Consider the following 25,533-nt stretch of genomic DNA (forward strand, 5'->3'; position numbering starts at 1 on the left):
CTACACTTACTGATATTGGTATCCTGGTATTCTTGTGTTCAAGCTAAATCACAGTATCATACGCAAGCGCTCTGATTGTGCTCCTTGCAATATTCTGAAGCCGTTCCTCGCATTCCGACAATGCCATGTCTGCGACCAGAGGAAACGCCACCCACTCCAACAGGTTGCAACCCACTTGTCATCTCCGCCTGTGTTGACCACGTACATGCTGTGTCGATATCCACGCCGTCTTGGTGAGGTTCTTTGACTTGGCTTCCCACAGCACTACTTTGCTTGGTGTGTCTCCAAAACACTCCATTCACTGACTGTCTCCAAAAACCGGACTAGCCTGAATCCTTGGCCACCGCCATAGCCGTCTACGACTGCGCTGACTGCGAACGGCACATCCCCATCCTTGCCCAAAGACTCGGCACTTGCTTCCCAGAGGTGTGTCCGTTATACTTGAGACCTGCTGCCTAACTGCGTCCAGCTATCCACACTTCTCCCCAGCACGGGCATGACAACGCTACCATCAGTCATGTCTTGCAGTGGCGGCACCCTAGCAACAGTAGTACCACATAGACAAGGACAAAATCTCTGAAGTTGGGGAACATGGCAGTGCTGTTTGACACGTATATTGCAGATGCACACTACGATGGAACTTAGTAAAGCACTGTCCTAATAGGAAAGAGTGTCACAACTGACTACCAAATAATAAAGAATCTCGGAAGACGGTCATATTGACATGTGAATGGTGCTACGGTACGGTGATTTGCTATTTTAACGTGAAAGAGAGAGAAAGAGAGAGAGAGAGAGAGGTCTGTTGTTCAATTTAAAAAAAAATTATTCAATTAATTTTTCATAGATCAGCGTATATTCAATACTACTATACACTGAGGTCAGAAAAGCCATGGAATAGCGATATGCGCATATACATAACACGGTAGTAAGTACTGACTGCAAAAGGGCAGTGCACTCGCGCAGCTGTCATTTATACTTAGGTGATCCACGTGAAAAGGTTTCCGGCATGATGATGGCCGCACGATGGGAATTAAATGACTTTGAAAGCAGAATGGTAGCTAGAGCTTGATCCAGAGGACATTCAAATTCAGAAAAGGCTAGGGAATTCAATATCTCGAAATTCACAATGTAAGGAGTATACCAAGAATACCTGATTCCAGGCATTATCTTTCACCACGGGAAACGCAGCGGCCAACAGCATTTACTTAACGACAGAGTGCAGCAGCGTTTACGTTGAGTTTTCAGGCTAACAGATAAGCAACACCGCGTGAAATAACCACAGAAATCAATGTGGGACTTACGACGAACATGTACGTTAGGATAGTGCGGCGAAATTTGTCGCCAATGTGCTACGGCAGCAGGCGATATTCGTGAGTGCCTTTGCTAACAGCGCATCACCTGCAATGCCTCCCTTGGACTCTTCACCATATGGGTTGGACGCTAAGCGACGGGAAAACCGTGGCATGGTTGGTAAGAGCTGATGCTAAGTTTCGAGTGTGGAATAGACCACACGAAGCCTTGGACCCAACTAGTAACAAGGCAATGTGCGAATAGGTGGTGGCTCCATATCGGTGTGGCCTATGTTTAGTTGCAGTGGATTTGGTCTAACTGAACTTGAACCAATTGTTAACTAGAAATGGTTACGCTGGTCTACTTGGAGACCATTTTCAGCCATTCATGGACTTCATGTTCCAACAAGATCACCCGACTTGAATCCCACGAATATTTATGTACATAATCGAGAGGTCAGTGTATGCACAGAATCCTGTACTAGCCACACTTTAGCGGTTTTGCACTACTATAGAGGCAGCGTGGCTTAATACCTCTGCAGGGAACGTCGAACGACTTGCTGATTCCATATGAAGACGAGTTGCTGAACGATGCCAGGCAGAAGGAGGTGCGAGACGATATTAGGAACCATCCCATGACTTGTGTTGCCTCTGTGTAAGCTTACAATAGTTTAAAAAATGGTATATGAACCTTGTGCAGTAGCAGCTTCTGACACCGAATGTATCAGGATGACCAAATGTAGCAAGAAGAGATAGAAGGTAACGTATTAAGACTCGTCCGAGCTTTCCAAGTGATTTGTTGTTTCCAACTACAGTGCCTTGTTCTCCTCGGTCTGCATCACTGGGCCCCGCAATGCTGAGGAAGCACCCCAGCAGCCCCTGCAATGCCATGCTGTGTCAAGTTTGAATGCCAGCAGAGCTGCAGCGTTGTCAGGATGTCGACAGTTGACTCAGCGGTCTGCATCCCTTCAACTCAGCGCCGCTAGGTGTGGACCGCAGGCAGCCAGCTGTGTCCTTCCTCACTGGCATAGCTGAGACTGCGGCGACGACAAGCAGCCAGCTGTGTCCTTCCTCACTGCTGAGACTGCGGCGACGACAAGCACCCACGATCTGGAGTCCGAATCTGCGGTCCTCACCTCGGGACGCCTCCGGCATGCATTGGGAGCCAAGACGACTGCCCGTGGTAGCGAGCTGCAGAGTGGCCCGCTGCTGGCTGTCTGGCTATGGACCCCGCGTTGGCCTCAGAGGGTCAGACCAACGACCTGCCGTGGACTGGAATGCTGGCGTCCCATCTGCTGCTGCTTGTAACTGATGGTGCGACACACTCCGCCGTCCAGGAGAGCTGCCACAGTTGAATGAATTTCGTTAGAGAACCGCACCTATTTATATGCAGCTGTTTGCCTCTGTTTTGCTAATACACTGCTCCGAGCCACATACTCACAACACCTAGGTTGCGCCAGTGGGCCCCTTCTGCCTGTAACTAGCGCCATGTAAACCGCTGCTTTTACACTTTTCAGTGGTTCGAGGGCCCTATGTCCTCCATTCTACTTCGCAACCGCTAGTAAGCTTAACTTACTGTCAAGAGGATCGCGCCTGGCTGTAAATTGTGTGCTCAGAAATGTTGCACTGAATCTAACTTTCCTATCTTAAACCGTGATGCCACTACGATTGGTCAGTATTGTACTGGTGATTGTGTTAAATGGGGACCAACTGCAGGAGACAGTCCCTGAGAGAAAATAGGAGCAAAAATGTCCACATGATCAAACTGGAGAACACCGGGTGATCAAAAAGTCAGTATAAATTTGAAATCTGAATAAATCACGGAATAATGTAGATGGAGAGGTACAAATTGACACACATGCTTGGAATGACATGGGGTTTTATTAGGAACAAAAAAATGCAAACGTTAAAAAAATGTCCAACACATGGAGCTTCATCTGATCAGAATAGCAATAATTAGCATAACAAAGTAAGACGAAGCAAAGATGATGTTCTTTACAGGAAATGTTCAATATGTCCACCATCATTCATCAACAATAGCTGTAGTCGAGGAACAATGTTGTGAACAGCACTGTAAAGCATGTCCGGAGTTATGGTGAGGCATTGGCGTCGGATGCTGTCTTTCAGCATCCCTAGAGATGTCGGTCGATCACGATGCACTTGCAACTTCAGGTAACCCCAAAGCCAATAATCGCACGGACTGAGGTCTGGGGACCTGGGAGGCCAAGCATGACAAAAGTGGAGGCTGGGGACACGGTCATCACCAAACGATGCGCGCAAAAGATTTTTCACGTGTCTAGCAATATGGCGTGGTTTTTTTTTTGTTCTAATAAAACTCCATGTCATTCCAAGCATGTGTGTCAATTTTTACCTCTGTGTCTACATTATTCCGTGGTTTATTAAGTTTTCAAATTTATACTTACTTTTTGATCACCCGGTACATTCCAAGGGAGGTGCATCCACTTGAGGGAAGATAGATCTTACACAGTGTTCATCACGGAACACCCAGGCAAGTGTGAATGTTCTGTTAATGCTTACTTTCTAGCTACACACTCACAAGTAGGCATGCTTGCTGACTGTGATCCACAGCCGCTGCAAAGTCAGTCTGTACGTAATAAGCCTTACACATGTGAGTGATATGGATAGTGACTTTGGTCGTGGAGAATATTACTGCACTTCAACAGCAAACCAAACTCAGAACTTGTAAAGCAAAGCGCAATGTCAGTACGTTGTATAAATATGGATGTAAATGAGAGTAAATGAATACCAGGTGTCTTATTTTGAAGAACTCCACATGAACTTGTTGGTGTCATCCGTAAAGCTAATTTTGTTTGCTACATTAACTATTTAAATTGTATTCTCTACTTTAACGTTGAATTTTTGTAACTTTAGAGAATACTTGCCTCTTTATGTATGTAACCCGAAAAAGCGAAGAAAACAACGTTTGCACTAGTATCACGTCTCGGTTACCACATTCATTTTGGCATGTGATATAAGATTTGAGACCATTGTTAGGTGTAGGATTTATAATGAATGGAGCCTGTTCCGTGGGCGCTTTCATTTTGCCACATTATTTTTGTGGCACATCATGACATTTGTCATGGCCGTACTTTAGATGAGTCGCCTACGATCAGTTTCGATTAAGCGTTCCAAGCATTTTAGCATCCCCTTTACTTGCTCTCTGAAGCAGTTCTATGTCTTTAGCGAGTCAGTTTGCTTTCGACCAAAGGAATCGTTCGCGGATAGTAGGCCATGCGGTTCTGCTCTTTTGAAAGAAAAGTCACCACTCCATTCCACGCTAGTTTATCTGCCACGGTGAAGCTCAGTTATTGTGTCGAGTCTAGATTGTCATTGCCAGGTTGCGGTCATTGTGCACTTAGAAGCCAAGTAGATGCTTAGGCACAGTGAAATGAGAGCTTGTAGGTTGCTAATATTTATTTGAATGTAAGATGATTACGGTGTCCTAATTTATTTTGCCACTTTGCATTACTGTAAATTCGAAGAGGTCACGCTCTCGTGAAGTATGAAATAGTTTTCAATTTTTCAAGACCTGAAAGTGGAGAAAACGATGTTTTTCTTGCTTGCCGAAAATGTAACTTACGAAAATCTTTACATATTGTTGTGCCACAGCCATGTAATAATGTTTGAATCTTATTTCTGTCATTTTACTGAACAAACTTCTTTATTTTATATTATTGTAGTGATTTCGGCCTTAAGCTGTTATCAAATATAACCATGGTCAGTATAACTAGACTATATTCAAACAGTTCTAAAGATTTTTGATAATAGCTTCGCTTAACAGATTCCAATCATATCAGTCATTATTGTACTTGATAATATCTTACAGGGGAAATCGTGATAGTAATCTATATAAATTAAAATCAATCGCAGCATGTATGAAAGATCATCACCTGAGAACTGTTTGACATATTTGGCCGAATTGTTTTTTGTGTTCGTGATTGTCAGGACAATGTTTATGTGAAAGAAAATTTTTGGAAAAACCACCAGAAAATTCGGAAATTTTGATGGTATTTTTGTATAAAAACCCCAATGAAGAAGTGCAAGTTGGTTTGCTGTCAGATGTCTTCATGACAAAAAACATGTGACCTTCGGTTTGACAGTTCTTCTGTAGCATGTTTTCGTATTAAGAACAAATTCCACATTGAATATTGACCTATTGCGAAAAGGAATATAATTGAAAGCCATATTTCATTGTGTTATCGGTGGTGATCTACTGTATCTATGATACGTTGCAAAGACTGAACTGACACCAGATGCTAGTAATTTGGTGCATTACATTCAGTTGATTTCGGTTCGTGGTTTATTTGTTTGGAAAAAATGACACCAGGGACGCGTCGGAATACCAGTCAGCGTACGAGCAACGCAAGCCAACCATATCAAGGTCGATTCAGTGAGTCTGACTAAGAGTATAGGCAGGGTTGACAGGTCGAAGTATTTCTCAAGCACGATCTGTTGTGAGTCCAAACAACGAATACCGTCGCTTTCGACTCGCTCAGTTGGATCTTACGCAGAAAATAATATTGAACGTCGCCAAAACAAAAGGCCAAACTTGACAATTCGAAATGAACATTTGGCGTTCATGTACGATCCAACAGCCGATTAAACTGAGGGTATATTGGTCGACTTCGGAAAAATGGGCAACGTTTTTCAACACTGCATATCTTTGAGATCAAAATTCCAATGCTCATAGAGAGGCCTAGGAGGAGATGGGCAGAGAAGGGGGAAGCAAGTGAATATTAAGAAAGGAAAGGAACATTTGAACAGAGAGATGAAGAAGGAGGAGATGAACAGATAGAGTATGGGATAAGAGATGGAGAAAATCGGCGGGAAGGTGATTGACAGCGATAGGGGAGAGGAGGAGGTGGGGACGGATAGAGTGAGTGGGGAGGAGGAGAGGTGTAGAAGGAGGGGGGGTTGAGAGAATGAGATTAGGTCCTGTATCCAATTCCCATAAATTTTTAGCAGATTTGAAGCATTGTAGAGTTCGCTAGTATAAAATAACGAAGTCTTTACATCCAGGGATTATACTGACGGTTTCAATATCCCTGAGTGACTGTAAAAGTTACTTTCTTGTGTATTCAGTGGTAATATAAACGCTTATCACCCTCCTGCTTTATGAATTTCTTCGAAATATACCATACCATTCATTGTGTTGAGTCATGTAATGTCACAGGTTTCCACAATATGGCACCTATGCAACATGTTGCATGAGTGCCATCTTGTGGAAACCCGTAACATTACTGTACGATTTACAACCACTCATGAATTCCGATCCCAGAAGATGCAGATAATGATTAGAGTAGATTAGATTTATTTTCATTCCAATTGTTCAGTAGTGAGGAGGTCATCCAGGATGACATGTCAGAAAAAAACAATAATACGTGATAAATATTTACAACTAAAACAAAAAAACTAATGTACCTTCCACAGGTGTCAAGTAGAATGATAGTAATTTTCTATTTTTTTAATTAACACTAGATGAAAGGATCATTTTACACCACTCATTTATTAAGATCGCGTTAATACACTGAATTTAAAATTTAAAAAAATTATTTATGAGGTTATAAACATAGAACTATTACAATACTTATTTACAATGAACACAATACTGCACTGAATTGTTGCAGGAATTAGATTACACACACACACACACACACACAAGCACACACGCTAAGCTATTGGTTCTACTGAGAAATTCATCGATGCATTAGAATGAGTTGGCCACCAATATATCCTTTAGGCTTCTCTTAAACTGAATTTCATTGGTTGTTAAGCTTTTTATGCCTGCTGGCAACTTATTGAAAATGTTTGTTCCTGAGTAATGTACACCTTATTGTACAAGAGTAAGTGGCTTTAAATCCTTTTGAAGACTACTCTTATTTCTAGTATTGATTCCATGAACTAAGTTGTTGGTTTGAAAAAGTGATATATTTTTAATGACAAACTTCATTAAGGAATAAGTATATTGGGAAGCAGTAGTTAGTATCCCTAGTTCCCTAAACAGGCCTCTGCAGGATGTTCTTGAATTCACATCACATATAACTCTTATTACACGTTTTTTTTCTTGGAAAACTTTAGATTGGCTTGATGAATTACCCCAAAAAATAATCCCATATGACATTATGAAGTGAAAATGAGCATAGTATGCCAGATTTTTCATTTTTATATCCTCTATGTCTGACAGAATTCGCATTGCAAATAGAGATTTGTTTAGATGCTTCAGCAGTTCTGTGGCGAGCTCCTCCCTGTTGAATTTATTATCAAGCTGTAATCCCAGGAATTTAACACTGTCCACTTCTTCAAGTTGCTTGTCATCGTATGTTGGGCACACACTCGTGGGACACCCCTTGCAAGTTGTAACTGCATGTAGTGTGTTTCTTCAAAGTTTAGTGACAAAGCATTGTCTAGGAATCAGTGATTAGTGTCCACAGATATTTAAGTAGCCGATCTTTCTCAGACCACACTTCATTTGCTATTTATTGCACGTTTCTTTGCATGCTGTTTATTTTCACTTGCTGGTGAAGGTAGGTCGATACGTACTGTTTTGCTGATTGCTATTTTTCAAATATTGAGCTGCATCATCTCGCTCACTATTAAGATGTTAGGTAAAAAAGAGAGTCTGGATTTTGTTGCTCATTGACATGATTCAGTTATTTCTGCATACCAGATCGATCATTATATAATAGAGACAACTTCCTCAGTGCGCACCAGAAGCAGAAACCGAATACATGTTGAATTTAGTTCACTGACTTTGCGAGTGAATACACAGAATCCAAAGTACAAATATTACATCCGCAGGTCATATTTATATCAGTCGCTTTGAATTTACAAGGTAAATGTGTGTTCAACTTCTGTAACCAGGTAGCGTTCTCAAATAGTTTTCCTGGGATAGCAGATTTATATATTTTGCATATCTCGAAGGTCTCAGAGCGTCATTATCACTGCCTATGAAAATAGTCAATTGACACTTAATTTGAGCGTTGTCTTACTTGTTCTAAGATATGGTGAGTAACTTTTTAAAAAACGTATATAGTTTAAAATTTTTAATGTTTCACAGTCTACAGTGTATGTATTGCTGTGTATGCACAGGAGCAAACACGAGCGTAGTTTACGTATTCCAAGTCCTAAGTCCTTCGAAATAAATGGACGGGAATCCTGTTGTATTACGCGTTCAAAATATGTAAACGTTACTGACACGTCGAATAAATATGCACTGACGCCGATCAAAGAGAAATAATACTGGAGAATGGCACAACAGATGAAACAGCGACCTTAAATAAATAAATACGTGTAAATAACAGTGCAGGTTGATAATGTTACCATTTCTAAAATTCTGCAGGGTGGTTGGAACAAGTAAACAGAAAATAATCCCTACTGAACATCGCCCAGTACAAGAGTTTGATGCGAGAGATATGCACTGCCGAACAAGCAGGTTTTATTTTGGTTACTGATTAGCTTTTAATTGAAAATAAACATATTTTTTAGCACCAAGAGACTTTTTCAATCACTCTTTGCTTCGCCTTTATGTGACAATCAGACCTTACAAACAGGCGCTCTTAGAATTTTCTTCATACGCTATCTGATCAGAAGCATCCGGACCAATTTTAGTGGACATTAGTATAGTGTGTATCCACTATTCGCCTTTATGACAGCGTGGAGTATGCTGAGGACCCACTGAAGGAGCTGTCCGAATGTCTGTGGAGGAATGGTGGTCAATGTTTCCTCAAGAGACGAGAGAAGGTAGTAATGTCGGACGCTGAGCTCTGGAGCTAAGACGACCATCTGGCTTATTCCAAAAGTGTTCCATTTTGTTCAGCTCGAGATTCTGGACAAGTCTGGCCCTTTCAGGAATGATACTGACCACATAACATTGCCTGACACAAGCTGCTCTATGACAGGGAGCATTGTCATTGCTGATACGAGGGTAATCCCAAAAGTAAAGTCACCTATTTTTTTTTTTTATGAGTACAGAACTCTGTTTGTGTGGCAGTTGGTCACACTGTTATGAAGAGTGCTTCACGCGCTGTGTGTAAAAATGCGCACGCCGCGCCGAGGCGCTGTCTTGGCTTGGCAGCCGTTGAGAATGGAGCTCCCGTTGGATGTAACCGCCAAGTGCGAACTGCGCGCAGTTATTCGATTTTTGAAAGGAAAGGGCACTGCGCCGATTGAAATCCATCGCCAATTGACGGAAGTGTATGGTGAGTCGTCCACGGATGTCAAAAATGTTCGTAAGTGGTGTACAGAGTTTTCAGCTGGTCGGACCGAAATTCATGACGAACAAAGGAGCGGGAGACCGTCAATTTCTGAGGAGACAGTGTTGAAGGTTGAGCAAAGCGTGACTGAAGATAGGCGAATCACCCTGGATGATTTCTGCACGTTGGTTCCTGAGGTTTCCCGAAGCACCGCTCACAGAATTTTAACGTAAACATTGAACTACCGGAAGGTGTGCGCAAGATGGGTGCCACGCATGCTGACTGAGGACCACATGCGGCAACGAGCTGATGCTTCCCTGCGCATTTCGACACCGCCTTGCAGCCGAACAGGACAACTTTCTGGACTCAACTGTCATAGGTGACGAAACCTGGGCATACCACTTTACACCTGAGACCAAGCAACAATCACGCCAGTGGCGGCATCCTTCTTCGCCAAAGCCGAGGAAATTCAAACAAACACAGTCTGCCTCTAAATTTATGACAACCGTTAATTTGGGATCGGAAAGGGGTATTTTGGTCGACTTTATGCCCACTGGGACCACAATTAACGCTGCTAGGTACTGTGAGACACTGTAAAATCTCAAACGGGCGAATCAGAAACGGAGAAGAGAAATGTTGAGCAAGGGCGTACACATTCTCCATGATAACGCTCGCCCACACATCGCTCGGCAAACCTGCAACAGTTTCAGTGGAACATAATCACCCATGCACCCTATAGTCCTGACTTGGCGCCCAGTGTCTATGACCTGTACCCTAAGTTAAAAGAACATTTGCCCGGAAAGCGATTCAGCTCCGGCGATGAGGTGAAAAAGAGTTTCATAACTTTCCTAACAGCATAGCGGCGAGCTGGTATGACATGGGCATACAAAAACTACTACAGCGTCTACAATAATGCATCGACAGAAATGGTGATTATGTCGAAATATAGCTAAGCTGTAAATTGATGTAAACCATTGTAGAAATAAACAGGTCTACGTACTTACAAAAAAAGGTAGGAGACCTTACTTTTGGGATTACCCTCGTATAAACGATGATCGTCTTCTAACTGTTACTCTAATGCACACAGTGCACAATGCTGAAAAATGACTTCATATTGATAAACACGAAACGCATCCCATACTGTAACACCATCACCTCCGTTCTTCACTAATGGCAGTGCACATGAATACCCGAAGCATTACCCAAACCCAAACCCTTCCATCGTTTTGCCGCGGAGTACAGCCTGATATACCAATCCAAAACACACGTTTCCACTCATTTATTGACCTGTGACCTGTGACAACGCTCATTACGCCATCTCAAGCACCGCTTACCACTGAGTACAGATGTGTGTCGCTGCTCAGTCATTGTGCTCCTTTTTTTTTTAACTCCTTAAGCACAGATGACATCCACGTCCGAAGTCAGTGAGCTCTACTGATCGACTCATTCTGCTATCACTGCTTCTTTGTTGGCAGCACAATATTCCCCACCTCCTTTCACAATTGAGGGTAGGGATATATTCGACCGCAGGATGTGCATCTAGAGTTTGAAGTTCAGAATCCAGAGATCAATTTCCTGAACCAGTATGAATCAATTCTTCAAAAACTCTTTTAAGTTCTTCCCTCTGAAGATCACAAGATTTCCGAGCGCTGGTAAGTACAAACCATTTCCTTGTTATCAGAATAACTGCTGGTAGCTGAATGCCTAGCGGATAAATTTTGTAACTATGAGCTCTTGGCATTCATTCTCTCTACAAATAATAACTTTTACTTTTATTTATAAACCAGTAGAGTGCAAACCACACCCCCTTCGCACAACGGATCTTGAAAGACTCTAACTACGGTGCGGGAAACAGCCTAAACATACGATTAATTAAGAAATGAGTTGATGTCTCACTTATTTGGCGTTGAGCGTGTAAAGCATTTCTGATGGAAGATACAAAAAATGATTCAAATGGCTCTGAGCACTATGGGACTTAATTTCTGAGGTCATCAGTCCCCTAGAACGTAGAACTACTTAAACCTAACTAACCTAAGGACATCACACACATCCATGCCCGAGGCAGTATTCGAACCTGCGACTGTAGCGGTCGCCGCGGGGTTTCCAGACTGCAGCGCCTAGAACCGCTCGGCCACCCCGGCCGGCTAGAAGATACAAAATCGTACTAATGTCGGCTTCATTAGTTTTGGCTTATTCACCCATACACTAATGAAGTAGTCGAATCTCAAACTTTATAACTACAGTCTGAGTAATTTACGCAGCGTTCTAAGAAAAACTGCTTTTTTGGGCGTGTCATTGTTTATGACGCCATTTCTCCTGAACAATGTGTCGTTCAGGTCCAGTATATTCACTGCTATATGTGATCTGCAATATCTGTTGTAGACAACGTTAGTGGTAAAGATGCAATAAATTAAAATGTCGTGTCTGATGCAGAAGTTTTTCTGCATGAAAATCGGAAGTATAGTAAGATATGAAGTTTGTTGCTGTCATTATTTAGTGGGCGGTGTCAGCAAGAAAAAGTTGGAGGACGATAAGTGATGTAGTTCTCAAATACTGAACGAATATGGTCTGGGTTATTTTGGCGCCGTGAATTACGCTGCCCAAGGTACAGAGGATGTTCAAAAATGTATACAACACTTCGAGACGTGGTAGTACTCATCGAAACTAGAAGAATAAATCCAATTGATAACAGTCAGGAAACACATAATGTCCGAGATAAACACGTGTTTATAGCAAGAATTGCATAACGGTTGGGTGCGGGTAGGTAGTCTGCAGTCAGTTGTGTGGTTCGAGTTGTGTTGTAGGTTATTTTCATTCCTGTTTATGTGCCTTATGGTACAGTACTGTCAACCCTGGGTACGTATCACATTGTCTTACCTTCTTCCAAACGCGGATTCACTAATGTGTTTCCTCTTCTTGCTCTGTTTACACGTACAAATGACGTAGTACATTTACATTTTCTCTCTTCAACTACTTGTTAGCAATGGAAGCCTACTACTCGACAAGTGAAATGGCGGATGTTACATTCTGCTATAGCTTACCAAATGGATGTAGCCTGCGACCCCGTGCTCTCTACGCTGAAACATATCCACAGCGTAGAGTTGCCCTGTGACAAGCTGTTAGGTTGCCTTTACCAGCGTCTGAGGGATACAGGCACTCTGGCGCCTCGTAAGACTGACAGTGAAAGGACCCGCGCGGTCCTCACACCTGACATGTAGGAGCCAGTGCTATGATCAGTGGAAGAAATCCTGGGACAAGCATGCGACGATCAGCAGTAGCAGAAGGCATATATAACTCTCGTATCTGGGGGATACTTCATGAACAGTTGCTGTATCCATGTCATCTACAGCACGTTTAGGTCCTAAGGCCACAGGGTCATCGTGGCAGACGGCGGTTCTGTCAATGGCTGTTGCAGAAGTGTACCGCACATCCACTGATCACATCCAAATTCCCTCATGAGGCAGAGTTTACAAGAGGTGGTGTTGTGAATTTTCATGACCAGCACGCATAGCCAGATGTAAATCCCCAAGCAATTCAGGAAAGAAGGCATCAATAACATTTCTCAATCAAAGTATGGCCAGGCGACTTGGCGATGGATTCATAGATTCTACCACAAATGTTAACTGGGACGTATTCTCTGGATTTCCTCATTAATGTATTGCCTGTCTTGCAACGAATAGCTTTTAAATGAAATTTAACGAAGTTAATACTTAAAGGAATGGAACCAAAACGTCACAGCCAGCTTAAGAGGCACACAGGTACCAGCGATTTTGTTAGTATTAGTGCTTAACAGTACTCACACAGTTTGTAATTCGCAAATGAGATTTCGCTTTTTTTGAGAATTGTGTCTGTGATCTACCTTTTCCGTGTGGTACAGTTTTGAATGTTGTTGATAATAAGTAAACAAAATAACCTGAGAAATGGCAGATTAGAATTGAGTGATCAGAGTGAAAAAAAAAAAAAAATCAGCGTATCTCGTGGTGTCGTTCCGTCGTTAATAAGCTAATGCGTGATCCTGAAAAGACAATTAGAAACTTCTATGTCAATACATACCTCCTAGAAAAATGACTCTTCAGAATAACATTTGACTTCAGAGAAAAAATCTTTGTGACGGCGGGTTCTAACACCGATACTGCTAAAATAGCGGTTTACCGGTGGCATCACCGTGTTAAGACATCCGACTTGATTCAAGCTCTCCAGCACCAACAGCTCAGGAAATATTTAGAAAAACGAGTTGAGACAAGGAAATATTTGAAATAATAAATAAGAGCTATATGAATCTCCTCGAATTTGTAATCAGCATAAAATACACACAAAGAATGAAACTGGCTAGTGTGTATAAATCATTTGACGAATGAACAAAGAGTCTGTGGGATCAGAAACAGGGAGAACCATCTTTCCTTTTGTAATGTCACTGAAATTGTTTTGTTGAATCTCTCATGTGTTTATTTCCGATGACAAGTCGGGTCAAAGACAACGAAAAGTAAATGCCATGTTAAAACCTATAAGAGTTCTGTGAGATAGTGGGAGGGAATACTTTAAAAATTATATACTCCTGGAACAAATGTAACCGTGGATCAACAACTGGTGGCTTTCCGAGGACGTTGTCCATTCAAACAATATATACCGAGAAAACCAACAAAATATTTTGTACAAATATGGACATTGTGTGATAGTTCGCCTTCTTATGTTTTGAAGACACAAGTCTATACAGGAACACTACCTGGACAAGCGTCTGAGAAAAATCGAGATATGAGGGTTGTCCTGATCAGACACATGAGTTAAAAGAACAGAGTGTAACGTGACAATTTCTTCACATCATATACATCAGGGCAAGCGCTTCTCAAAGACATCTTTCAATGCTGGGGGAGATGAGAAAGAATAAGCGTGAACTGTCTAACAATACATCAAGCAATGAAGACGTTCACACTTCTAAGTTCTTTTCTGCTAAGTATATCACAGTCGATCTTATGTTCCAAGGAAGAACAAGAAGGTTGTCCTGAGTACAACTCACAATAAAGAACGCAGAAAAGATGACGAACCAAAATGATATTGGACTAAAATGCAAGTAAGGGAACAACTGGCACAATGGATCAGATTATTTGCACCTACATGTGTAAGAGGAAAGCCAACCACTGGTAAACAATATTACGGTATTATCAATACTTCCGCCTACAATGTTCTGTGCTGTGGTGGGAAATAAATCCAGGGTGGAAGAAAGTATTTTTTACAACAGAATAATACTACTAGATGCTCCCTATACTGAAGCTAGAAAAATGCTGACGCGAAATGAACAGTCAGTTCAATTTTCAGAAGAATAGAAATAGAAAGTCCATCAAAGCCAAGGTCCATCGGTGGCAACCAAAACTGTAAACCTGCCAGATGCAAATTGTCTCTCTAGTTATAACAATTAGACACCAATTAAGTGTTCAGATAATAACAACTATGTAAGGCTCACATCAGGTTTGATACCACTGAGCAAACTGTGCAATTCTATTTAAAACTCCATTGTAATTTTGCCCATGATTGACACCTTACACGCCGACTAAAACTCTATTGTTCAATAGACTCATTGAGGCCCAGACTTACATCATTGTTGAGATTGTTGGCATGTAATACTGTAAAATTGTTTTTATTATAACAAATAAATCGACATTTAAAATTATAATAATTTTTAATGGTTTTTAATCGTCATTACCTTCAAACACCGTGCCACGACATTTTGACCCAAAGGAGCATATCTGTGTAGCGTTTCTAAGGAAGGTAGCTCGGTTAAGACAGATTTTTATTATATTTTTTTCAATGGGTTGACGCAGCTGATATCATTCTCGATGATTTTCACGGGTTTGCAGCCGGGTTCCATCGTCCTGACGACAACACGATATTTCGGCGTACCATCCGGCCGCCATCTTCAGGTGAGTGCACAATTACGCCGGAACTGAAGAGACCCCAGATTCGGCGGCTCCTTTATACCGCGGGTACTAGCCGTTGCGTGTGCGCGAGCAACGGAAGAGCTGCCCTCTGTGAGGCGAAGAATTGCAGCAGCGCCAGCGGTGAAAACTGTCAAAAGCGAGGAATCGCAAAATTAAAATGCAGCCGGTCGGAAACCAGACCGTTGTTGTTTTATCTGTGATAAAATAGGATTCCACGTCTTACTTAAAGGAAAACCTTTATCTCTATTAATAATATCATCGGACAGACGTGTTTCAATTGATTCCTTCAATACGCAATCCCAGTAACGGGAAGTCGAGGCAATAATTTGCGTCTCATTATACGACATATTGTGCCCTTCATTAAGACAGTGTTCAGCAACGGCTGATTTTTCCGGCTGGAGCAGACGTGTATGCCGCTGATGTTCCACACATCGATCTTGAACTGTACGAACAGTCTGTCCAATGTAGGCCTTCCCGCAGTGACACGGAATCTTGTATACCCCAAATCATCTTTAACCGATCCAAGGAGGGATCTAGTTTTGGCCAGAGGCATAAGGACGCTTTTAATATCATATTTCCGGAGGAACCTTGAAATTTTCGAAGAAATACTTCCCACGAAGGGTAAAAAAGCAACTAATTTGGAAGTGTCCACCGTTGGTTCTCGTGGGGGTCCAAATTGAAAAGCACGAGTAATTTGGCGATCAGAATACCCATTCTGCCTGAAAACAACCTTAAGGTGATCCAACTCCTGTTTCAAGTTATCGGAATCCGAAACAGCGTAAGCCCTCTTGACCAGTGTGCGTAAAACTCCCAAGCGTTGATGTTGTGGATGACAACTTGTGGCATGGAGGTAGCGGTCCGTATGCGTAGGTTTTCGGTATGACACTGTGTTCCAAAGTCCCATTTTCTTTCTTATGTACTAAGACATCCAAAAAAGGTAATTTGCGTCTTTTTCAATTTCCGTCGTAAATTTGATTCGTGGATGAAGGCAGTTAAAATGATCTACAAATCGATGAAGAGATTCCATTCCATGCCGGCCGGGGTGGCCGAGCGGTTCTAGGCGCTACAGTCTGGAACCGCGCGACCGCTACGGTCGCAGGTTCGAATCCTGCCTCGGGCGTGGATGTTTGTGATGTCCTTAGGTTAATTAGGTTTAAGTAGTTCCAAGTTCTAGGGGACTGATGACCTCAGAAGTTAAGTCCCACAGCGCTCAGAGCCATTTGAACCATTTGATTCCATTCCATATGGCCAAACGATGAAAATATCATCCACGTATCTCAAAAAACATGTTGGTTTAAGAGAAGATCTTCCATAAAGAGATTGGCGACAATAGGGGAAAGAGGCCTCCCCATAGCCACACCGTCAGTTTGTTCAAAAATTGCTTCATTAAATAAAAAATACGTCGATGTCAATACATGGCGACACAGTTCACTAGTTTTGTCATCCAAGAGTAGACCAATTAGCAATAAAGACTCCTCAGAAGGTACCTGAGTAAAAAGTGAAACAACATTAAAGCTCACTAGATGGTCAGATGTTCCAGGGCGTAGAGACGTCAGGCGTTGAATAAAATCGGACTAGTAGGATATGTGGTGTTCACACTTCCCAACGTGTGGGTCAGAACAGAAGCAAGATATTTGGCCAAATTATAAGTAGGGGCGCCCAGATTACTAACGATCGGACGAAGAGGTGCCCTAGGTTTATGTACCTTGGGTAGACCATACAACCTGGGTGCTACTGCCGCCCCTGGATGAAGTTTTTTATTGATATCCTCAGGCAATGAACTCTTCTTAATAAGAGAGATGGTCTTCCGCTTTATCCGATCGGTAGGATCGCTCCGTAGCTTACGGTATCAAGAATCCTCCAACAAACAAGCTATTTTTACCAGATAATCTTCACGAGTAAGAAGAACAGTGGCACTGCCTTTATCAGCAGGAAGAACTAAAATACCCTTATCTTCCCTCAGTGACCGAATGGGTTGCCGGCCGAAGTGGCCGTGCGGTTAAAGGCGCTGCAGTCTGGAACCGCAAGACCGCTACGGTCGCAGGTTCGAATCCTGCCTCGGGCATGGATGTTTGTGATGTCCTTAGGTTAGTTAGGTTTAACTAGTTCTAAGTTCTAGGGGACTAATGACCTCAGCAGTTGAGTCCCATAGTGCTCAGAGCCATTTGAACCATTTGAACCGAATGGCCTTCCTTTCACTAGAAGAAATGTTTTTCCGTGGTGGTTGTGCTCGACGAAGATGATGAGACACTTCCTGCCTAATGTCTTCTGCCCGATCTTCAGGAAAACGGGCGATGGGCTGCTCCGCAGCACTAATAATATCGACAGTAGGCAAATGTCTCGGTGTGGGAACGAAATTCAAGCCTTTCTCCAAAACCGACAAAGTGGCTGCGTCCAATGTCTTGTCGGTAAAATTAATAACAGTCCGGCGGCGACTGATGTCATCAGATGTGGATGGTTGTTGGCGAAGTCGATGATATTTAGAAGATTGTTTCTTCACAGTATTCCTCTGAGTAGACTCCGAATAGGCCCATGAGGCTTCGTCAACCCAATTCCAGGATGCAGAAGACAGACGTGAAGAAAGTTCCAAATGTAAAAAACACAAATCTTTGGATACTGAATCCAATTGTCGACGTGTAAAACGAATTCTCTCACGTATCAAAGCAAAACTAGCACGTTTCATGCTCTTTTTAGCCATGTCAGTATTAATAAAATGGGAAATTTTAGCAAATTTCGGAATGATACCTTCATCCCTGCTTCTCAATAAGAACACCAGTGCACTCAGCAATTTTCCTTTCTTCTTGCGTAATTTATCAAATTTCTTCACAAGAATAACCATCTCCTCCCCGTAGAGGTTCTTCATGTGATAACGTAGATTTTCCCGGCGTATCAAATACTGATGATTTTCACGGGTTTGCAGCCGGGTTCCATCTTCCTGACGACAACATTCTCATTTTAATCGGTTAACGCATCTTGATCGGTATTATTAGTCTGCAAATCTACTCTTTACAGTTAAGAAAATTCTGACCCGGCTTGGAATGTAAATGTGTGGTTGTTGATATGGAACCTGGCTGTGTCTGAATGGCGTCGTTTCATCCTGATTATTTCTCTTAAAAAATTTGTTCTCCTCGAACAAAGCAGCGAATCAATTACTGGTTAAATAACTATAATGCCGAATGGTACCATGAGCTGCAGATGGGAAAAACTGACCGGTTAAAACCGGTACCGGTATTTTAGTTCTGAACAACGGGTGTTTTTCGGTATTTCTCGGTCCCGATTATAACAGGTTTTATTCATTTTTACTAAATACCGGCTAAAAAACATCCGACATATCAATTTGCCAAAGCGCAGTGCAAAAATTTTTGGTTTTTAAATAAAACTTGTTTAAACAACGAACACTGCTAGTTGGTAAAATATCCATTTCTTTGAAATATAGGGCTATTAGAGGAAGTGGGAAAAGCGATCAGTGCTGTTTCATTAACAACGCCGATAGAAACTAGTGACCAACACATGCCGTAAGAATCAGTACAGCATTGCTGAGACGCTACTATACTGTTAACATGTAGCATGGTCTGTTAATCGGTACGCGTGTACGTGCACATGCAGAAATTGGAAGGACCTGGTCTACACGTTTTTGCACTGGCATCCTCGGACAGAGTTTGTATTTAAGGTTGACACCAGTGCTTTAATTGTACACTATTTCCGACAGATGATCTCTGTATTTTAAAAGAACAACAAAAGAAAGTGAAAATACTTTGTTTCACATAGTTCGACTTTTCTAGGACTCACTATCACTGATCAGAAAGAACATTTGACCACCTATCTAACAGCCGGCACGTCCATCTTTGGAACGGGCAACAGAGGCAACGCTTTGTGGCATCGAAACAATGAGGGAGTTGGCACCACATCTGCACACACGTCATCTAATTCCAGCAATTCCCAGATGTGTTCTGTAGGATTCATATGTGGCTAGTTGGGGGCCCAGCACATCAATTGGAACTCGCCTCTGTTTTCCTCAAACCACTCTATCGCACTCCTGGCTTTTTTGACACAGCTCATTACCTTGCTGAACAATGCTACTGCCGTCAGGGAACATGATCGCCCTGAAAGGCTGTACGTTGTCTGCAACCAATGTACCATACTCCTTGGCCGTCATGGTGCCTTGTACAATCTCCAGTAGATCCATGGATGTCCACTTGATTGTTCCCCAGAGCATAGTGGAGCCGCCGCCAGCTTGCCTCCGTCCCACAGTACAGCTCCAAGGGGCTGTTCCCCTGGACAATATTTAGGAAGGATAGGACTGATGCTAGGGGAAGTGGTGAATCCATTGCAGTTAAAAGCTGTTTGAACGCAGTGGAGATCGATACTGGGTCGGACTGTGAGATAGTCTGGATAAAGCTGCCAATCAAACAAGAATTGAGCATTGTATCAGGATGTTTTTAAAGACCACTAGCATCCACAACAAACGTCGCAGAACGTTTCAGGGAAAGTCTTGAGTACATAGGAAATAAATATCCAAATTATCCATTAGTTATAGGTGGAGACTTTATTGTGGCATACATTGACAGGGAAAATTACACCTTTATCACAGGGGCAGAATCAAAGATTCGCGTGAAGTTATTCTTGGAGCGCTCTCAACATACAACCTTGAGCAACTTGTTAGAAAACCAACTCGAGATGGGAACGTATTAAATATCTTGGCGACAAACTGACCTGATCTTTTTGAGGAAGTTAATTTAGAAGAAGGTGTAAGCGACCACAATGTTGTTGTGGCTTCGGTGCCAGTGGAAGCTGCAGAAAAACCAATGAAATAGCGTAGAGTTTTCTTGTTTGGGAAAGCAAATAAAAGTGTCATTAATGAATATCTTCATAGTTTGCTCCAAGCATTCACTGCGGGACACAAAGATATTGAGCATCTTTGGTCGGATTTTAAAGGTATTGTCCACCATGCGGTAGAGAAGTATGTGCCTAGCAAAAATATAGGGGAGGGAAAGGATCCACCTCGGTACAACAAACATGTCAGGAAGTTGCTGAGAAAGCAGAGAATTTGGCACAGTCGTTTAAAAAGTAGTCTGCAGTGTTGACAAACAGAAATTATGCGAAATGAAAGCAGCTGTCAGAAGGACAGTGAGAGATTCTTTTAACGAATTTCAAAGCAATATTTTATCTGCAGATTCTAAAAATAACGCCAAAAATTTTGGTCCTACTTCAAATCTGTGAACGCTACAAATAATTCAATACTTTCTCTTGCTGACAGTACGGGTAATGTAAATGATGATGTTAAAGAGAAGGCCGAAATTCTTAACCTAAATTTCAAAAACTCGTTTAAGGTAGAGGACTGCAGCACCATTCCTCCTTACAATTATCGAACAAATTACAGGATGGTTGACATAGTGTTTAGTGTATCTGGGATTAGTTAATATCCTTAGACGCCAGGAAGGCATCTAGCCCAGACGGTATCCCCGTATGGTTATATGTTGACTATGCTACAAATATAGCACCATTCTTATCAATCATCTATCAGAGATCATTGGAACAGCGGTAACTTCCACGGGACTGGAAGAAGGCCCAGGTCATAGCAATCTATAAAAAGGGTAAAAGATCGGACGCACATATGGCCAATTTCACTGACATGGATTTGTTGTGTACAGACATAATGACCTTTCTAGACTTTGAGAAGCTCGTCTGTAGAAACCAGCACAGTTTTAAGAAACAGCGGTCATGCGAGACACAACTGACCCTCTTTGTGCATGATATACAACAGGCTTTAGATACCGGCTCCCAGGTTGATGCCATGTTTCTCGACATTCGAAAGGCGTTCGACTCAGTTCCGCACTGTCGCTTGCTCCATAATGTGCGCGCCTACGGTATATCCTTTGACATATGCGGTTGGACAGAAAGATTTCTAACAGACGGGGAGCAGTATGTCGTCCTGAACGGGGTGACTTCAACAGAAACTAGCGTAACTTCAGGTGTGTCCCAGGGCAGTGTAATAGGTCCGCTGCTTTTTGCGATTTACATAAACGATCTGGTCGATGGTATTAACAGCGGCATTACTCTGTTTGCCGATGATGCTGTAGTCTACAGAAAAGTAGAATCGCACAAAAGAGGTGAACAAATCATTGAGGATTTGCGGGGGATAAATGCGTGGTTTAATGACTGGCAGTTATCTCTCAATATTAGTAAGTGTAACCTACTGCGTATAACCAGGCGAAAATCTCCACTAATGTATGAGTACAAAATAAATGCCGAGTCTTTGGAAGCGATAACATCCGTCAAGTATCTAGGTGTGACTATTCGAAATGATCTCAAATGGAATGATCAGATTACACAAGTAACGGGTAAGGCAAACTCTAGACTGCAGTTTATTTGTAGAATCCTGAAGCGATGCAGTCCTTCAACAAAGATAATAGCTTACAATACTTTAGTTCATCCTGTCTTAGAGTATTGTTCGTCTGTATGGGACCCTTACCAGCTGAGTCTGATTCAAGAGATTGAGAAGTTCCAAAGGAGAGCGGCAAGATTCGTGGCTGGTACATTTAACCATCGCGAGAGCGTTACAAATCTCATAGAAAGTTTGAAGTGGGACACACTTGCAGATAGAGGGCGCCCTAAACGGAAGGGGCTGCTCACTAAATTGCGAAATCCGATCTTCACCAAGAATGTAGAGCATGTTATTACCACCAACTTTCAAATCGCCCAATGATTAACATTCAAAGATAAGGGAAATTACAGCTCGTACTGAGGCGTTCAGAGAGTCGTTTTTCCCTCGCGCGATCCACGAGTTGAACAGGTGCTAAGCGGGCAAGACGTTGCTTAAGTTACGTGACTGGGCGAGAAAATTACCGGTTACGAGTGTACCACTGCTATTGCAAGACTCGTAATTGGGCTATATCAACGTTCTTTCTATTTTGTTAACGCGGTTTGTCTGGATTATTCAAAGTAAGACCTGTTCCGTATTCATTCTGTGAGTGCTTCCTGAGAGAAGTACAGAAGAGACAGCCGTAACAGAACAAATGCTTCCTAACGAGACTTCTCGCAGTAGATTGTGGGAAGCACATTGCGAACGGAGCCCTGCGGGTGTGAACTGCGCTACGTGGTCGGCCGGCGACTACCATACATGACGCAGAGTTCCAGTCCACTGGTGCGAACAGTAGTGGCCGCAATTGAAGCCACAGCCGAGGCCTGACACGTTTGAGCCGCAGAGCGGAGGCACCATTCCACAAATGGCGGCCGCAGTAAAGAGGCGCACTTCCCCTTCTGATTTCGCTGCTGCACAGAACGTGCCAGAGTGGACACTGGCAGCGCTCCGCCTTCACAATGCCCCATCGACTGCACCAACTCGTTGCGATTCGTTACCGTCGAGTCGACGGGTAGACCTAAAATCTTTACGGGAATTAAATTAACGGAACATTAATTATGTAGCCAGAAGTGCTAAGTGATACTGTCTTACTTATTTCTCCTGTCGGATGTACCACTTCTGCATCTGCATCTATTTTGTGCGCATCCACAAGGCATTACTTTCAGAACGGTTGCAGGTATAGAAACGTGGTATTCACTAAATCATAGCATGTGGAATGAAATACAGTTTTAGTTTACAGATGATTTGAAAACAAGGGCAACCACAGCTAAAGCAATTACACATGACTGATTGACCATTCATACAGCACAACACAAGTGTGTACATAAAGGTGTTAATACTTTTAAAAATAGAAAAGTGTATGAAGAAAATAGTCCGAATAGCTACATTAATTGAAGTCGATTAGACCATCACACAACCGATTTAGCAACTTCTAAGTGGCATCTTTTGGTGTACATAATGCTACACCATATGGCTTATGGAACTACTACAGAGTAACAGTTGACGAGACTGGGCAAAGTTCTAAGCTTCGTTTAGTTGGTAAAACCGTTGTCAATGACAAATGTCCGGTCTGTGTTAGAATCACGATCAACTATCTGTGACACGACCGATTAAATATACACTCACGCTCAAAAATTAAGGATAATGCTATTACATGATGAAACAACGCTCTGGTGGGCGGTTTGCGGGTTTAAATCACCTCGGGGTATAACCATGCGGTGCGTTTGACCTGCGGTCGTCGCTCGGTGGCGTTGGCAGCAGTCCACATACGTAGAGGTGTGTTGGTGCATGTCAGAGTACAGTGCACCGAGTAAGTGTGCATTGATGACTTTATGAGGGGTACAATACTAGGACGGCTGGAGGCTGGTCAAGCACAGCAGGTCGTAGCAAGGGCCCTGAGTGTGCCACAAAGTGTGATCTCAAGATTATGGTAACGATTCTAGCAGACCGGAAACGTGTCCAGGCGCTACAGTACGGGACGTCTACAGTGTACAACACCACAAGAAGACCGATATCTTACCATCAGTGCCCGCAGATGGCCACGGGGTACTGCACATAGTCTTGCTCGGGACCTCCAGACACACAGTCCACAGAGGACTGAACAGACATATTTAATTCGCCCGGAGACATGCAAGGTGCATTCCACTGACCCCTGGTTGCAGGAGAGCCCGTAAAGCCTGGTGTCAATAACACGGTACATGGTCATTGAAACAGTGGTCCCAGGTTACGTTCCTGGACTCGTCCAGGTATATTCTGAGCAGTGATTATCGTCGGGTTTTCATCTGGCGTGAACCAGGAACCAGATACCAACCCCTTAATGTCCTTGAAAGGGACCTATATGGAGGTCGTGGTTTGATGGTGTAGGGTGAGATTATGATTGGTGCACGTGCACCCCTGCATGTCCTTGACAAAGGAACTGTAGCAGGTCAGGTGTATCGGGGCGTCATTTTGCACCAGCATGTCCGCCTTTTCACGGGTGCAGTGGGTCCCATCTTCCTCCTGATGGATGATTGGATGATTACGCACGGCCCAACCGAGCTGCCATCGTGGAGGAGTACCTCGAAGAAGAAGATATCAGGCGAATGGAGTGGCCTGCCTTTTCTCCAGACCTAAATCCTATCTAATACGTGTGGGATGCTCTCGGTCGACGTATCGCTGCACGTCTTCAAACCCTTAGGACCCTTCAGGAGCTCCGACAGGCACTAGTGTAAGAATGGGAGGCTATACCCCAGCAGCTACTCGACCACCTGATCCAGAGTATGCCAACCCGTTGTGCGGCCTGCGTACGTGTACATAGTGATTGTATCCCATAATGATGTTAGGTTACATGGACAGGAAACAGTGGCGTTTTGAAGCACATGTGATTCAGGACGGTTTTCTCATCTTATCACAAATACCGTGGACTTACAGATCTGTGTCGCTTGTGTTCCCTGTGTATCTATGCTATAAGCGCCAGTTTTGAGTAGTGCCACGTTCTGTGGCACCACATTTTGCAATTATCCTTAATTTATGAGCATGATTGTATTTGTGTGAGCCTATTTCAAACAATGGACGATGCCTTCGTAAATACTGTCCAGGTAAATGTTGGGTCCAGAAGCCGACACACTTATTTGTGTTTGTCTCTAACATAACTGCAATCGTAGCGGTAGACAGCACAAGCTAACAAGGTGTCCAGCGTGTTGCCGGAGAGAGTGCGGTGGCTGCTGTCTGGGTCTGAGACGATTTCCTTAACATTAAGCGATTCGGCCTTCAGACCCAGTGTTTCCCTGGATACCGTTTACGAGGGGCATCATCCAGTGCTCGACACAGGCCCACAGGAACGTTAACGGGTCAAGTGATAGACAGTTCACTGTGATTCTATCAGAGACTGGACATTCGTGGTTGACTACGGTTTTGCCAATTGTAGAAAGCTGAGAACTTTGCCTAGCCACGCCAGCTTTAAGTCTGCGGCATTCTGTAATAGCTCCCTGCGCCATATGACATAGCGTTATGTACACTAGAAGATGCAACTTAAAAGTGGCGAAACCGATTGTGTGAGTATATAATTGTCTTCACTAAACACAGCTATTGCGGGCTATTGGACTTTTCATTCAGTCTTCTACAGCGTGAGTCAGAAAGGATTTTACAACTTTGGAATGATATAGGTATTGATCGAGATAACTTATAGAATCGGTAAATGTGTCATTCTGTAGCAAACCACCCCAATTTTGATTCATGTAGAGCATCAGTACCCCGTT

The sequence above is a fragment of the Schistocerca piceifrons genome, chromosome 5 (assembly GCF_021461385.2).
Source record: "Schistocerca piceifrons isolate TAMUIC-IGC-003096 chromosome 5, iqSchPice1.1, whole genome shotgun sequence".
NCBI classification, from domain to species: Eukaryota; Metazoa; Arthropoda; class Insecta; order Orthoptera; family Acrididae; genus Schistocerca; species Schistocerca piceifrons.